Here is a 16,905-nt window from a genome sequence, read left to right as displayed (position 1 = left end):
CAAGCTGCTGTCCCTCTTCTATACCATGGTCACTCCCATGCTGAACCCCGTCATCTACAACCTGAGGAACGAGGAGGTGAAGGGGGCACTGTGGAGGTGGGTGGCTGGGAAGAGGTTGTCCCAATTACAATAAGGGTTTTGCCTGAGGCTGATTTAGGACCCAATCCTGAAGCCACTGAAGTCAATCGCAGCACTCCCCTTGACTGCAAGAGCAACTACATTTCACATGCCCAATCTAAGACAGAGAGGTAAAATAATCTAGTAGTTTGGAGGAACTATAATGCAATGGTTCTCACCCAATCCTGAGATTTAAAAAAAAAAAAAAGCAAGATTAAAGTCCTTTCTCCAGTAAAAACTTCCAGGGTGAGTCACTTATGGGAAGAATTTCAAATGCATCCAATTAATTTAGGAGTATAAATCCTTTTTAATAAAGTCCTGTAGGTCCAGATTGTCAAAGGCATTTAGGTATCTAAAGATGCATACGGCTTCCTAGTCAGATTTTCACAAGTGCCTAAGCAAGTTAAGCAACCATGGCCAGATTTTTAACGATGATTAGGCACCTAGTGGGATTTTCAAAAGCACCAGGGAACCTAACATCCTTTGAAATCAATGGGATTTCTGCACCAATCTACATCTTTAGGCACATGAATGCCCTTTAAAACCTGACCCCTAACTCTCTTTGATTTCTGTTGGAGACAGGCACTTTAGAAAATCTTACTAGGTGCCGATCTGGATTATTAGGAGCCTAAATTCCTACAAAAATCTGGACATGTTTGCGTCAGTCCCCTTTAGTGCAATGGGGATGACCCAGAGAGAATGGTGATAAAAAATGCTTCCTGACCTCACAGGGCCTTTTAATAATAATAATTAATATACTCTGTCGGTGTGAATGAGCAGCTCAGGAACACATTAGGAGTGTAAGACCTCATGATCCACAACCTTTGGCAGAAAGCGCTTTTAGGCACTGTGGGAATTGTAAGGAAAGTCAATGGAGAATGAGTGCATTTGAGCATCTAAAATGCAACAACTGCTGACTATCCAAAGCTATGGTCCGGATTTATTGGTGATTTATGGGAATACATTGCAGACAGTAACTTTCCCTTATTTATTCTTAAGGATCTTTTATGTTATGAAGACTATTTTTAAACAAACAAACATCCTGAGGGTATAACATTGAGAGGAAATAATCAGAATAATAATTGGAGCACTCATGAAGTTTGCTGTGGGGACGAAAAAGGAAGGAGACAGAGCGCCAGGTCGTGGTAGCCGAAAAGCCTCTCGTTAAAGCCTCTCATTAAAGCCTCCCAGGGACTTTTCACTGGGGTTTTTATTATCTTACTTCTTTGTTAACAACACTTATAAGTGGTTGAATTTTTGTGCATAGGAGGAGCATACAATACTCATCAACATGATTTAACAAGGTCATATCTTGTGCACGTGAAAGCGAGCAGCAAGGGTGATGATTAGGTCAGCCAATAAGTATTTTCTAATCACAGGCATGGGGGTGTAGGCCGTTCCGGCCTTGCAGCCACGGGCGCAGTGTGCCACAGCCGTGAACTAGCAATTCGGGAGCTGTGTGTTCCTACAGTATGCATGTGTTTAAATTTAGTAATGAGAAGTCAATGGGTAAGTCTTTCCTGAATCCTACACATAGATAGATAGATAGAGGGGTATCTGTGGGGAGAGAGAGAGAGAGAGAGAGGAGAAAGAGCTGTCAAAAGTGCCCACATGATTTGGAAGCTTAACTCACATTGATTGTCTTTGTGGCCTAGATGCACAGATTTTTAAGCCCAGAAGCGATCACTAGATCATCTATTCTGACCTCCTGTATAACAGGGACCATTACATTTCACCTAGTTGCCCTGTCTTGAATCTAATAACTTACAGTTGACTACATCGTATCCTCCAGAAAGGCATCCAGTCTGAATTTGAAGACATCAAGAGAAAGTGAATCCACCATTTCCCTTGGTAGTTTGTTCTGATAGTTAATCACCATTGTTGTTAACAAATGTGGCTAATTTTTCTTTTGAATTTGTGGTGTTTGAGTTTTTTGCCCTTGGATCTTGTTTCCCAAACTTCCTGTCACATAGATCCTCTCTGCAGCATGCCCAAAGGGTCAACAGGGCTGTTTTCAACATTTCTCTACTAAATAGATATTTCATGGATATTAAGACCAGAAGGAACCACTGTGACCACCCAGTCTGAAAACACAGACCAGAGAGCTGCACCCCCAATACAATGAGGCTGGGCTATTGTTATTTATCGTAGTGTGTAGGAGCCCTAGTCATGGAACCCAGGGTTGTGAGCACTGTCCCTTTCTACTCCTAGCTCTTCCCTTGTCCCGCTTATTTAGAAGCCAAGCCAGCTCAGATTCCGGCGCCTCACTCTGAGAAAGGCACCATTCTCCTGGCTGGCTAAGGACTTGTTTGTGGATAGAACTGGAGTATTTCAGCTCTCTTCCGCTGCCCAGGAGGACTCATCAGCCAAAGCTCACAGACACTTCCTCTGAAGAATAGGGTGATAGACCGGCATGTCTCTTTGGGTTGGCTCCTAAGGAGAGCAGGCTACCTAACACCTACATTTCCAACTTCCTTTGGAAATCCCAAGCCGAGGAACTTTTTTCTGTCTGAGGTACAGATCCTCGCTTTAATGGGAGTTCCATGCACAGAGAGCGACAGGGGTTCAAGAGTCAGCCTCACCGGGGTTAGGTTTGTTGTAGCTTTACCATAAGGCAATTTACCAGAAGGTTACCAAGGAGGTACTGCCCAGGAGGACTCATCAGCCAAAGCTCACAGACACTTCCTCTGAAGAATAGGGTGATAGACCGGCATGTCTCTTTGGGTTGGCTCCTAAGGAGAGCAGGCTACCTAACACCTACATTTCCAACTTCCTTTGGAAATCCCAAGCCGAGGAACTTTTTTCTGTCTGAGGTACAGATCCTCGCTTTAATGGGAGTTCCATGCACAGAGAGCGACAGGGGTTCAAGAGTCAGCCTCACCGGGGTTAGGTTTGTTGTAGCTTTACCATAAGGCAATTTACCAGAAGGTTACCAAGGAGGTTGTGAAATCCTGACTTATGGAGGATTTTTAAGAGCAGGTTAGACACACACTTGTCAGAGATGGTCTAGGAGAGCTTGGTTCAGGGGGGTGAATTCAATGGTGTCCTGAGGTCCCTTCTAGCCTGACATTTCTATGGGTTTTTGTTGTTGTTTTCATGGATTGCATTGAGAGCACCAGGCAACACAAAGGTAGCAATAGAAGCAAGTGTTCTGCCCTACACTGAGCTCAGGGAATAGTCTATGTGGTAGGACAGTTCAGTGGTTGAGACTTAAGACAGCCTGGTTCAATTCCTGGTTCTGCGAGAGATTTCCTGTGGGACCTGGGGAAAGACATTTAGGGCCCAATGTTTATATATTATATTATATCATATCACAGCCAAAACATTTTATAATAAATATAATATTATATAATCAGAACAATAGTCAAAATGAGACATGAGTAGCCAATAAAACTATTCCTAGGTCAGATTTTGCCCCTTACCTGCTGTGTACTTGAGGGTAAATGTGGGTAAATGGAATGTATCCTGGGTTATTCACCTGCTATGCTGGGTTTAACCCCGCCACAAAGACTTTGGTTTTTGTGGGCTGCAGTGATCATCACACAGAGGATTTTGCAAAAATGAAAGAGTAGGCCAGTGATATTCACACCTGTCTGAGTTAACAGTCAGAGAAAGAATAACCTATTGCATAGAGAGCAATTAAATGCATTTGAATATATATTTGGTTAAAAATGATGAGATGGCTCACGTCTCATGTACTTTTTTATTTTTGGTATTTCTTTTTATGTCTTTGGCTAGCTGTTCTTCAAATTCTTTTTTGTCTTCCTAATTATAGTTTTACACTTCATTTGCCAGAGTTTATGCTCCTTTCTATTTCCCTCACTAAGATCTAACTTTCACTTTTTAAAGGATTCCTTTTTGCCTCTCACTGTTTCTTTTACTTTGTTGTTTACCCACAGTCAGCGGCGTATTATCGCCTAGGCTAACAAGGCCTAGGCCTAGGGCGTCAAATTTGCTCTTGCCCCCTCCCCAACTCTGCCCCTTCCCCATATCCCCGGCCCGCCTCCTCCCCCAGGCGCGCCGCGCTTCCCTCCTTCCACCTCCCTCCCAGGCTTGCCGCGCTGGGAGGGAGGGAGAAGTGAGTTGCAGCGCGCTCGGAGGAGGCGGAGCAGAGGTGAGCTAGGGCCCGCGGGCGAGGGGAGTAACGGGGGGCTGGTAACCGCTCCCTGGCCCGCCCCAGCTCACCTCTGCTCCACCGCTGCCGCCATCCCCCAAGCGTGCTGCAACTCCCCTTCTCCCCCCTCCCTCCCAGGCTTGCTGCGCGAAAGCACTGGGAGGGAGGGAGGAGAAGCGAGTAGCGGCGCATTCAGGGGATAGCGGAGGTGAGCTGGGGCCGGCGGGCACGGGGAGTAACTCTTGCGGGGTGGGGGGGCAGGGAACTACTCCCTGCCCGAGCTCACCCCTGCTCCACTGCCGCCATCCCCTGAGCATGCCACAACTCCTCTTCTCCCGGGGGGAGCGGAGGTGAGCTGGCAGGGGGAGAGGCGGCAATTTTTTGACGGCCTAGGGGCGGCAAATTTGTTAATCCACCCCTGCACACAGTGGCACTTTTTTGGTTCTCTTACCATGTTTTTTAATTTGGGGTATACATTTAAGTTGAGAATCTATTATGGTGTCTTTAAAAAGTTTCCATGCACCTTGCAGGGATTTCACTTTTGGTGCTCTACCTTTTAATTTCTGTTTAACTAACCTCCTCATTTTTGTGTAGTCCTCCTTTCTGAAATTAAATGCTACATTATTGGGCTGCTGTGGTGTTTTCCCCATCACAGGGATGTTAATTTTAATTATATTATGGTCACTGTTATCAAGTGGTCCAGCTATATTCACCTCTTGGACCAGATCCTGTGCTCCACTTAGGACTAAATCAAGAATTGCCTCTCCTCTTGTGGGTTCCAGGCCTAGCTGCTCCAAGAAGCAGTCATTTAAGGTGTCAAGACACTTTATTTCTGCATCCCGTCCTTAGATGACATGTACCCAGTCAATATGGGGATAGTTGGAATCCACCATTATTACTGAGGGTTTTATTTTTATGTGTATAGCCTCTCTAATCTCTCTGAGCATTTTGCAGTCACTGTCACCACCCTGGTCAGGTGGTCAGTAATATATCCCCACTGCTATATTCTTATTATTAGAACATGGAATTTCTATCCATAGAGATTTTATGGTACAGTTTGGTTCATTTAAGATTTTTACTTCATTTGTTTCTATGCTTTCTTTCACATATAGTGCCGCTCCCCCACCAGCACGACCCGTTCTGTCCTTCCGATATATTTTGTACCCTGGTATTACTGTGTGCCATTTATTATCCTCATTCCACCAAGTTTCTGTGATGCCTATCATATCAATATCCTCATTTAATATGAGGCACTCTATTTCACCCATCTTATTATTTAGACTTCTAGCATTTGTATAAAGCACTTTAAGATTTTATCACTTTTTAGCTGTCTGCCATTACATGATGTAATTGAATGGGAGTCTTTTTCATTTGACTGTTTCTCATTAGATCCTACCTGTATTTTATCATCTTCCATCCTCTCCTCCTTACTAGGACATAGAGAATCTCTATTAATAGATCCTTCCCTAAGGAATGTCTCTGTCCGAACCACTTGGTCCTCCACACCTGTTGGCTTTCCCCCATCCCTTAGTTTAAAAACTGCTTTATGACCTTTTTAATTTTAAGTTTCAGCAATCTGGTTCCATTTTGGTTTAGGTGGAGCCCATCCTTCCTGTATAGGCTCCCTCTTTCCCAAAAGTTTCCCCAGTTCCTAATAAATCTAAACCCCTCCTCCCTACACCATTGTCTCATCCATGCATTGAGACCCTGCAGTTCTGTCTATCTTACTGGCCCTGAACCTGGGACTGGAAGAATTTCAGAGAATGCTACTATGGAGGTCCTGGGCTTCAATCTCTTACCGAGCAGCTTAATTTGGCCTCCAGGATCTCTCCTATGTCATTGGTACCTACATGTATGATGACCACCAGCTCCTCCCCAGCACTACACATAAGTTCACGTGAGCTAGTCATGTTGTATTCCAGGGCTTCCTTCATTTGAGAAAAGAAGTCATGGTTTGACACAGTGGGATATAGGTAAAAACATGTCAACCATGACTTTTCCCCTTTCCATTAGGGTTAACCACAACCAGCACACATGTTAGAAGGTGTTCCTAACGTCCATGTTCAAACACTGTTATTGAATGACAAACCGATATCCCCCGTCTAGCCAAACAGCTACACTGATCAGTGTCACACAAGCCCCTTTCATACCCCTTAGAGGTTCCTGCCTTATCAGCCAAGATATCCCTCATTCAGGTGGCTCATCGATATCTCATATCCAGCATCTGCTGGGTGAAATCATGGCCCCTTAGAAGAGAAGGGGAGTTTTTCCATTGACTTAGGAACATAGGACATAGGATTGGAAGGGCCCTACTGAGTCATGGAGTCCATTCCCCCTGCTGTCATTGGCAGCCCCTTCACATAATCCCATTCATAAATTGATCAAATCCCATTTCAAATCTACTTAAACTGTTCCTTCTGTTGGAGGCTGTTCCAGAACCTCTCTCTTCTGATTGTTAGAAATCTTCATCTAAGGGCTTGTCTAGGTGAACAACTAGTTCACAGCAAACTGATGTGAATCTACTCCGCACTAGCCTGCTGTGGACTAGCTATCTGAGTGGACCCTGCTGACGGGCACTAACAGTGCATTACTGCACTTTGATCTAATCCCCTTTCAAAGAGGGCTAGATCAAAGCACATTAATGAACTGTTAGTGTGTGTCAGCAGGGTCCATGGAGACTGTTAATCCACAGCAGGGTAGCTTGGGGTAATTCACACCCAGCTTGCCATGAACTCAATGTTTATATAGAAAATATAAATCATAAATCTAGACTACATTTATTCCTGACCAGTTTATCCCCATTTGTTACAGTGCCAACATCAATAGGTATACCCCATCTTGGGCATTTACCTCCCTGATGTATTTATAGAGAATTTATAAATGGAATTGAAGGCTGGAATCTTCACAGGGGATTTAGATGACCAGTTCTCAATAATTTCGGTGGAAATTTGGCATCTGTATCACTTAGCCAGCTGTCAAATATCAGCTGTAGAGATCCTTTGCCTATGAATTCTTATGTGACTTTGGTGATCAACTGGACCTGGTGGGTCTGTTCAGCTTAGAAAGACATGGCTAAGCGGGGATATGATAGAGGTCAATAAAATCATGAATGGGGTGCATGAAGTGAATAAAGAAGTATTATTTACCCTTTCCTGTAATACAAAAAACAGGGGTCACCCGATGACATTAATAGGCAGCAGGTTTAAAACAAAAAATAGGAAGTATTTTTCCCCACATAAAATACAATTAACCTGTGGAACTCATTGCCACAGGATGTTGTGATGGTCAAAAGTATAACTGGGTTAAAAATGAACTAGATACGGTTATGGATGACAGGTCCATCATGGCTATCAGTCAAGATTTTCAGGGATGCAACCCTATGCTCTGGGTGACCCTGAACCTCTGACTTCCAGAAGCCAGGAATGAAAGACAGAGGAGGATCACACCATAATTGTCCTGTTCTGTACCTGAAGCACCTGGCATTGGCCACTGTTGGAAGACAGAATACTGGGCTAGAGGGTTGAAGTTTCATTCACCATAAGACTGTTATAGAACAAGCCTGAATCTCTTAGGAGATAGTTTCCCATTTTATCACTAAAATAGTATGAACAATTTGCATGTATAGAGTCCTTTTCCTCTTCAAACTATTTTACAATATTAAGGCTCCAGTTCAGTTAAGCACCTTAGAACATGTTTAACTCCTTCCTTCTTCTGCACATCACTTTAGTGCTGTCTAAATTTATGCATGTGCCTAATTCCTATTGACTTCAGTAGGACCTAGGCTCATGAGAGCTAAAACAGGACCAAACTAGTTCAGTCTTTACATAACCCTGTGACTTATGTAGAGCTCACGAGCAGAAAAATCCTACATCGTGCAGGCTTAGTGGAAAAGGTTTTCTTTACTGCGTAATTTTCTTGTAGGTTAAAAGCATGGGGGAAATTTGTTTATCTTAACACAGGTGCATAAGAAGCCCAAATCTCTGTTGTGACTGCTTCATTCAGTGATCCATAGACAAATATTCAGATCCTGCAGTCTTCTATTCCCACCTACTTCATGGGCTACCATTCTCTCCATAACAAGACCTGCCTGCATCAGATGGGACACTCTGGTGCTGCTGACATCCTTGGTGCAAATTGCCTTGTATCTCTTAGCAAAGGGTGAATGTCTCTTCTTTTTCATCATTTATGCTACAAACAAGAAGTGAAATCTCCCTCGGCACCTCTGCTAATGAGCATCTTCAATTATCGAGAAGAGCGTGTGAATAAGGATTGACTTTATTTTTAGACAAATAAACATCAGCGGTAATAGAGTGAAACAACCTCGAGGGAAGGTCATGGGGAAAGAAGAACTTCTGACTCAAATAATTGTTTTCATCGCTCTTACGGGATGAATGCTGGGTTAGCAGTGAAGCAATATGCCACCATTGGAAGCCCTGCATACGTTAAAGTCATACAGTAGATTTTGAAAACTACAGAATTGTCACTTGGCTGGAAAATGTCATTATTTGGGATCACTGTGGGGAGAGGAATCTCATCTTCTGCTATGAAAGCACTAGTACCTAGCTCGTGAGTTAATCCCATAACTTGATTGCTATTTAGTCCAGCAATTCTGATTCTGAGCATTAGTCAAAGAAAAGTTCTCTCTTGATATAAATCATTCTTTGCTAGCTGTTGTGAATTATTGTTCAATCAGTCTCTGCTCTATGTGATGCCAGATGCCTTTGTCTCCTGCCACACAATTAATGTTCAATCAATAAAGCCTATAACATCACAGCATTTGCACACAGTGCCTCCGTCCTAGAAATAGCCGGCAAAGGCACAAGCACCTAACACCTGTGATAAAAGCCATCTCCCCTAGCTCTTATCACGCTATAAGACCTTTGATACATAGAGGAGTTAGAAAAATGAGAACCAAGTTTGGGGGAGAAGAATCATTTTCATTTCTAAGTTCTAGGTGTACGTTTTGTGAAAACGTAGTTGAAATAGTTAGCACCTTTTTTAACAGAAACCAATATTTTGGATAAATGGAACATTTTGATCATGATTTTTGCTGGTAAATTCTGATTTAAATAACATAGATAAAAATGAAAGAAAAGAAGAGGCGTAATGATGAGTTTTCTGTTCCAATCCATTCTAGCCACTGGAATCAGTCCAGTTTCATATAGATGTAATGGGAACAGAATCATGTCCACAATTTTTTTCCGTTTCCAATTTTTTCCAAATTTTCCAATTTTCCCTGGCTGAAGGGTACCTATACGAGCATGCAGATTCAAATATTCATGATGTGAAGAGCCGCATGTTGCAAATTCTCAAGTCTGACCCTCTTCATCCATCTGGCTGAGAAGGAGCAAGCGGAATGACAAAGTGCTGGCCCATATGGGGAATTGAACTGACATTGATCTCTGCGGCTTGGGACGAGCTCCTGCAGTCTGGGGCATTGCATAACCCATGGTAGCCCTGTCAGGCTGTTTGTCCCCCTCTAGTGACTAGATCACATATAAATGATGAGTCTTCTGCAGACTTTCAGCTGTGGGAGCTGGTTCTTCAGCACCGGCAGTATGGCATGTGCTCATAGATCTGAGGCTACATCCTCACTACGGGGGGGGGGTCGATTTAAGATGCGCAAATTCAACGTATCCGAGCCGACTTACCCCGCTGTGAGGACGGCGGCAAATCGACCTCCACGGCTCCCCCGTTGACGGCGCTTACTCCTACCTGCCCTGGTGAAGTACAAGCATCGATTCGGGGATCGATTGTTGCGTCCCAACGAGACGTGATAATTTGATCCCCGAGAGATCGATTTCTACCCACCGATTCAGGTAGGTAGTGAAGACATAGCCTCACACTTGTGGGCTCAATCCAACTGGAGGTGGGATTGCAAACACAGAGCTTTCAGCACCCTGTGAGCGGAATGATCTCCAGGGTGGCCCCAGATCCCTTCCCCTCTGGACGAGCCCTGCCTGCGTTCATTGAGGTAAAGCAGCAAGTGAGTGTGAGTAGGAGAAAATATCAAACAGTAAAATGGAGCAGGTGTGAGACTCCTCACTGGGCATAAATAACTCAGGAGTTAACTCCACTGAAGCCAGAGGCCACAGCTCTCCTTTCACTTTGGCTGTGATCCAGCATTCAATGAATTCTCTCCTGTTGAAGCTATTCCACTGAGGATAAATAAATGAAGAGCCCGTGGGCCAGAGAGAGAGAAAGAGAGACAGAGACAGAGCAATCACAAAGAAAATGAGTCTGTCGCCTGGGGGTTAGAGGTGCTGGTGTGAATAAGGATGCTGGAGTGAGGCCAGCTAGCCTGCACTGGGACATAACAGGGCTCAGAGTTACATTTCAGCCATTGAGAGCAATCGGCTCATCCTGTCTTTAAACACACCTAGCGCAATGGGGTTCTGGGCCATGACAGGGGATCTTCACTGATTGCACAATGCAAATAATACATCATAATTGTAATGTCAGCAAAAGGCAAACAACTTCAGCTGAATATTTACTTAACCCATTATCTATTGGTCCAAAAACTAATGTTGGGACTTTTTTTTTAGGTTTTCCAGTAAAAAAATCAAAACCTTTTGAGGAAAGCCAACAATTTGTGTGAAATTGTCCATTAGAATTTTCTTCAGAAAAAGATTTCACAAAAACTTTTTGACCATCGCCAGTGATGAGATGTCAGCAGGGAGATTAGAGAGTTGTCTGCATCAGGGCTGTTGTTTATGCCATCAACACACAAGACACAGAAATAACTCCCCAGACTCAGTCATTTAAATCTATTTCACAAGCGCTGTGAGGGGAGACAGAGCCTTCTTCTGAAAAGGTACCAATATGAGCAAGCATCTCTACTTTATAAGCAACATGTTCTTCCACATGAGATTATGACTTATGCTCATCATAAGACCAGCCATATGGTGTAAGACCAATGGTCCATCTAGCCCATTATCTTGTCTTCTGCCAGTGGCCAATGCCAGGTGCCGCAGAGGGAATGCACAGAACAGGGCAATTATCGGGTGATCCATGCCAGTCAAGTTTTTTATAAATTCCTAGTAACGTAGATTCCCTCCTTTCTCTAAATAGGCAATTCCACAGACTAAAACATCCCAATGTTAGGAAAGTTCTTTTTCTTCTTTGTTTCATTGTTTTTCTCACCTTTTATTAAAGATGCAGAAAGAAGGAAAAACAGTTAAAGCATTTGAGATGTAAAGTGTTAAATCAGGCTTTCATTTTAACAACGTCCTTTGTCCCCTTTCCCTTTAGTTACAGGGAGTTTTTTGAGATGGAACCCCATTACTACTACTTGCTCTGACACTGTGTTGGATGGTATTAAAGACAGTAATGGCTGTCCTTTGTGGGGGAAAAGGAAGAGGTTAGTTGAGAGGGGCCAAATCCTGTGGTGATGTTCTTGTTATCTCATGGTGATGCCTTTCCAAGAAGGCAAAACAAAAGGGGAAAGAAGAGAACTGCAAAGATTAAAAATGCAGTTTCTGGTGTTGACTCTCACTTGTAGACTCGCTTCTGGTAAAACAGAGGTTCAGTGCATGCATTTATCAGCCACTCTGAGACCTGACAAACTTGTACCAGTTTAGGGAACTGCATTTAGCTGCCTCTTTGTGGTCACAGGCTCACAGGAGTTTTGCAAAATGTGCAGTCTTGGCTATGTAAATAAGACTCTTCTTAGAGAGAAGGCAATAGGATAGAAAGATATGAAAGAAGAAAAAACAAGTGGGGAAGGAAAAGGACACATGTATGGGTAGGATTATTTCCTGAGAACTTTCCTCACACCCTCCTCTACTTTCTTGTTTTTCAGGTTCTATATGGGGAAAGGGGGGCAGGGCTGCATAGGACCTCTTTCACCACCACTGCAGCCAGAGAAAATTTAACCAAATAGTTACAATTAGGGTGTGAAATTATCGGTCCTTATCCTGGAAGGACCTCAGCCTGCAATCTAATGGGCCCACCTTTGCTCACATCAGTCACAGAGACATTCTGCTGAGCTCCCATGAGCACATCAAGAAGGAGTGAGGCCCAGATTTGCATCTGATTCAAATTGGACTAAACAACAGTTATGCATGTGAACTAGAAACTGCCTTACACTTCGATCCAACCTGGAGAGGACTTGCTGATCAGAAATACTTTGCTGACCCTCAGTGGAGAGTCAGGGCTCAAGTGGCTGCAGTTTGCAGAGTCCAGTCGCACAGCAGACCAGCAGGGGAATGTGGCAAGGGGTCAAGTCCAGGAAAATAGCAAACTAGAGAAGCAGAAGAGAAGCAATATACAGACTAGCAAACATAACTGCAAATAGAGATAGAGCATCCAGGTAAATGAGCCAGGTGAAGAAAGGTCCATTCCAGCACCAGTGACAGTGCTGTGACTTCACTGTACCTGGTGGCAGAATCCACCACACGTATGTGCTTCTTGCCAGTTCTAGGTGGTTTAGTGAGGGGGCCCCACAATAGCTACAGATGCTCTGGCAAACACCTCTTTAATGATGGGCAGATGTTGCAGCCATGCTTTGCAGGGTCCCAATAATCTCTTACACTTCCGATATAAGTCACAACTCTTACAATACTTGCTCCCTGTCTGAAGCAGCTTGGAACAGAGACAAATAAGAAGAGATATGATATATGTCTATAAAAGAGTGATGGGTGCGGAGAACATGAATAAGGAAGTGATATTTACTCCATCACCTAATATAAGAACCAAAGGTCACCCTATGAAATTAATAGGCAGCAGGTTCACAACAAAAAAATGGAATACTTATGTGACGTTGTGCAGTGTATATGGTTTTATAAAAACTTGATAATAAGTCAATATAATGTAACTGGGATAGTTTTAGAGAAAATACGGTAATAAGTGAATGTAATGTAACTGGGATATGCTTCATGCAAAAGGTCTCTTGTAAGGTATCATTACAAAGCTTATAATCTACTGAGTATGATCATCTGATTTGTATAAATGTACCACTCTTGTATCTAAAACTAGAAATATAAAATGTAACTCTGAGGGCCTATTGTAATTGTGTAAAGTGTGGACCATTAATGATGGTTTGGAATCTTGATGACTCCCATTGTCTGCAGATGGCTGTATTTACCTGTGAGTCTTCCTGTATATGTGTGTGCTGGCAATTGAGTAATGAAGTCTTGCAGTGACATGTGATCATGTCACCTGAACTGGAATCCATCTTTAACCTGGTGCTTTTCCAGTGAGGGGGGGTGGAAACCCAGAGGGACAAAGGGTTCCCGCCTTATGCAAAAGATATATAAAGGTGGGAAGAGAACAGGGAGGGAGAGGAGCCATCATGAAGAATCCCCTAGCTACCACCTGAGCTGCAACAAGAGCTGTACCAGGGGAAAGAATTGTGCCCAGGCCTGGAAGGTGTCCAGTCTGAGAAAAATTTACTGAAGCATCTCTGAGGGTGAGATTATCTGTATTCAGTTTGATTAGACATAGATTTGCGCATTTTATTTTATTTTGCTTGGTGACTTACTTTGTTCTGTCTGTTACTACTTTGAACCACTTAAATCCTACTGTCTGTATTTAATAAAATCACTTTTTATTTAGTAATTTACTCAGAGTATGTATTAATACCTGGGGGAGCAAACAACTGTGTATATCTCTCTATCAGTGTTATAGAGGGCGAACAATTTATGAGTTTGCCCTGCATAAGCTTTATGCAGGGTAAAACGGATTTATCTGGGTTTAGACCCCATTGGGAGTTGGACATCTGAGTGCTAAAGACAAGCACACTACTGTGAGCTGTTTTCAGGTAAACTTGCAGCTTTGGGACAGGTGATTCAGACCCTGGATCTGTGTTAGAGCCAGACAGGAGTGGCTGGCTCAGCAAGACAGGGTGCTGGAGTCCTGAGCTGGCAGGGAAAACAGAAGCAGGGGTAGTCTTTGCACATCTGGTGGCAGCTCCCAAGGGGGTTTCTGTGATCCAACCCGTCACAGTAGTCACGCAACGCACTGTCAACCTGTGGAACTCATTGCCAGGGATGTTGTGAAGGCCAAAAATATAATGGGGTTCAAAAAAGAACTAGATAAGTTCATGTAAAACAGGTCAATCAATGGCTATTAGCCAAGATGGCCAGGGATGCAACCCCATGCTCTAAGTGTCCCTAGCATCTGATTACCAGAACCTGGAAGTGGACGATGGGATGGATCATTCGATGATTGCCTGTTCTGTTCATTCCCTCAGAAGAACCTGGCATTGGCCACTGTCAGAAGACAGGATATTGGGATTGATGGACCATTGGTCTGACCCAATATGGCAGTTCGTATATTCTTATGCTCACCCACTCCTGCAATAAGCCTATAACCTCTGGCTGAGTTACTAAGGGTACATCTACACTACAGGGGGGAGTCGATTTAAGATACGCAAATTCAGCTACGTGAATAGCGTAGCTGAATTCGACGTATCGCAGCCGACTTACCCCGTTGTGAGGACGGCGGCAAAATCGACTTCTGCGGCTTTCTGTCGGCGGCGCTTACTACCACCTCCGCTGGTGGAATAAGAGTGCCGATTCGGGGATCGATTGTCGCATCCCGACGGGACGCGATAAATCGATCCCCGAGAGGTCGATTTCTACCCGCCGATTCAGGCGGGTAGTATAGACCTAGCCTCAGTTCTCAAATCTTGATTTAAAGATTTCAAATTACAGAGAATCCATTTTCTCTAGTTCAAGTCAGCAAGTGACCTGTGCCCCATGCTGAAAAGGAAGGTGAAACCCCCAAAGATCTCTGCCAATTTCACCTGGGGGAAAATTCCTTCCCAACCTCGAATATGGTGATATATAAGACCCTGAGCACATCAGTGAAACCCACCCGTCAGATACCTCAGAAATAATTCTCTGTAGTAACTCAGAGTTGTCCCCATCTAGTGTCCCATCTCCGGCCACCAGAGATATTTGCTAATAGCAGTTGTGAATGGGTCATATGCCATTGTAGACAATCTCATCATACCTTCACCTCCATAAATTTATCAAGCTCAATCTTAAAAGAAGTTAGGATTTTTCCCCCACTGCTCCCCTTGGGAGGCTTTTCCAGAACTTCAAACCTCTGATGGTTAGAAAACTTCATCTAATTTCAAACCATTACTAGTCAGTTTATATCAATTTGTTCTTGTGCTAACATTGGCCCTTAACTTAAATAACTCCTCTCCCTCCCTGGTGTTTGTCCCTCTGATGTATTTATAAAGAGAAGCCATATCTCCCCTCCTCCTCTGTTGTGTTATGAGTGGATTGACCAGAAAAGTCCAGGCTGTGTAGAAGACAGAGAACACTTTGTTAAAGGTTCTCAGTTGCTCGTGGATATACAAATAATAATAATAATAATAATAAAAAATCCAAAACCAACAATCATGAGGGGGAAGTAGAGAATTGTAACCCCAATAAGGTGCAAGGAGCAGGTGACAAAGGCCTTTTGTCTCCCTGTGGTGGAAGGAATCCTCCAGATGATGGTGACGTAGGATGCCAGGGTTAGTAGAAACGGGGGCAAAGTTTCCATAGGCGATACCATAGACATTACAGTTTCTGTCAGGCATGTATAAAAGCAGGGCAGTATAATCAATGGAGTGAAATCATAGAAGAAATGGTTAATTTCGTGGGGGGACACAAAAAATCAACTGTTACAGCAAAAGTACTACAGAGGGTTCTCCCTAGAGGTCCACTTCTCCAAGCCCCAGCAGGCCTGAGCAGGTTGAAAAGAGCCAATTAACCTCATACACTGCACCTGGAGGAGAGCTGGAGCCTGATAAAGTGTAACTGAAGAGGAAGCGCAGCTGGGCAGGGCCAGGCTGGGTTTCTACCAAGCGAGGAAGTTGAGAGCAAGAGGGGTCTTTAGGAGGAGATCTGCAATCACTCCCCAGAGAGAAAGGGAGTTGTCTAAGGACAAAGAGGCGGTCTAAGGTCTGGTGAGAAAGAGATGGTTGAAATAGACATGGGGAGTAGAAGAAGCTCAGGCTGGTGAACTCAGAGGTGGGCCAGGAGATGGAAAGGCGAGGTAGGAAAGAGGCCAGGGTAACAGCAACAGGATCTGAGATTGAGCAGACCATGGTGAGTCCCGCTTTGTCACAGTATCATTCCATTCTATTTCCTGTAAATTTGGTGATATTAATCTAGAGTAAGTTATAAAGGTTATAGTCATCTTTGGGGTGCTATTGGTATTGTTTATATTGGAAATTAATTATTTTTCCATGTGTACACCACATTTCTTGGTTCATAAGCCAGGTTTGGTTGATTATTGTGACGTTATCCTTTTTTGCTGATGAGAACATATATTTTGACTTATTTTATGGAATTCCCATTAACCGTTTTTTTTTACTGTAAATTCATAGCAATTTTCATTTGAAATTCCAATTTTCTTTTTAAATTAAGGTGCCCAAATCCAATTGGGCTTCTCTTATTTGTTTTCATCCTTTTCCGAGTATCAACCTCAACACATTTTCTTTTGGCACTATTTCATAATACCCTGTTTTATTTCCCAATATATTTGAATATATTACCTGATACACTTCTTGTAGCTCTCGGTTAGCTATACCGGAAAGGCCAAGGGTGCACTGGCATATGGTATATGTATGCACTTGAACTTTTCCAGTTATCTTGGAATGATTGATTCATATAGGAATAATAACTTAATGCCCAGTTAAGTGTTTTTGGCCCACTATCTCTCCGATTTTGTTA

Source organism: Chrysemys picta, chromosome 13 (assembly GCF_011386835.1).
Source record: "Chrysemys picta bellii isolate R12L10 chromosome 13, ASM1138683v2, whole genome shotgun sequence".
NCBI classification, from domain to species: domain Eukaryota; kingdom Metazoa; phylum Chordata; order Testudines; family Emydidae; genus Chrysemys; species Chrysemys picta.
This window is presented reverse-complemented; position numbering follows the sequence as displayed.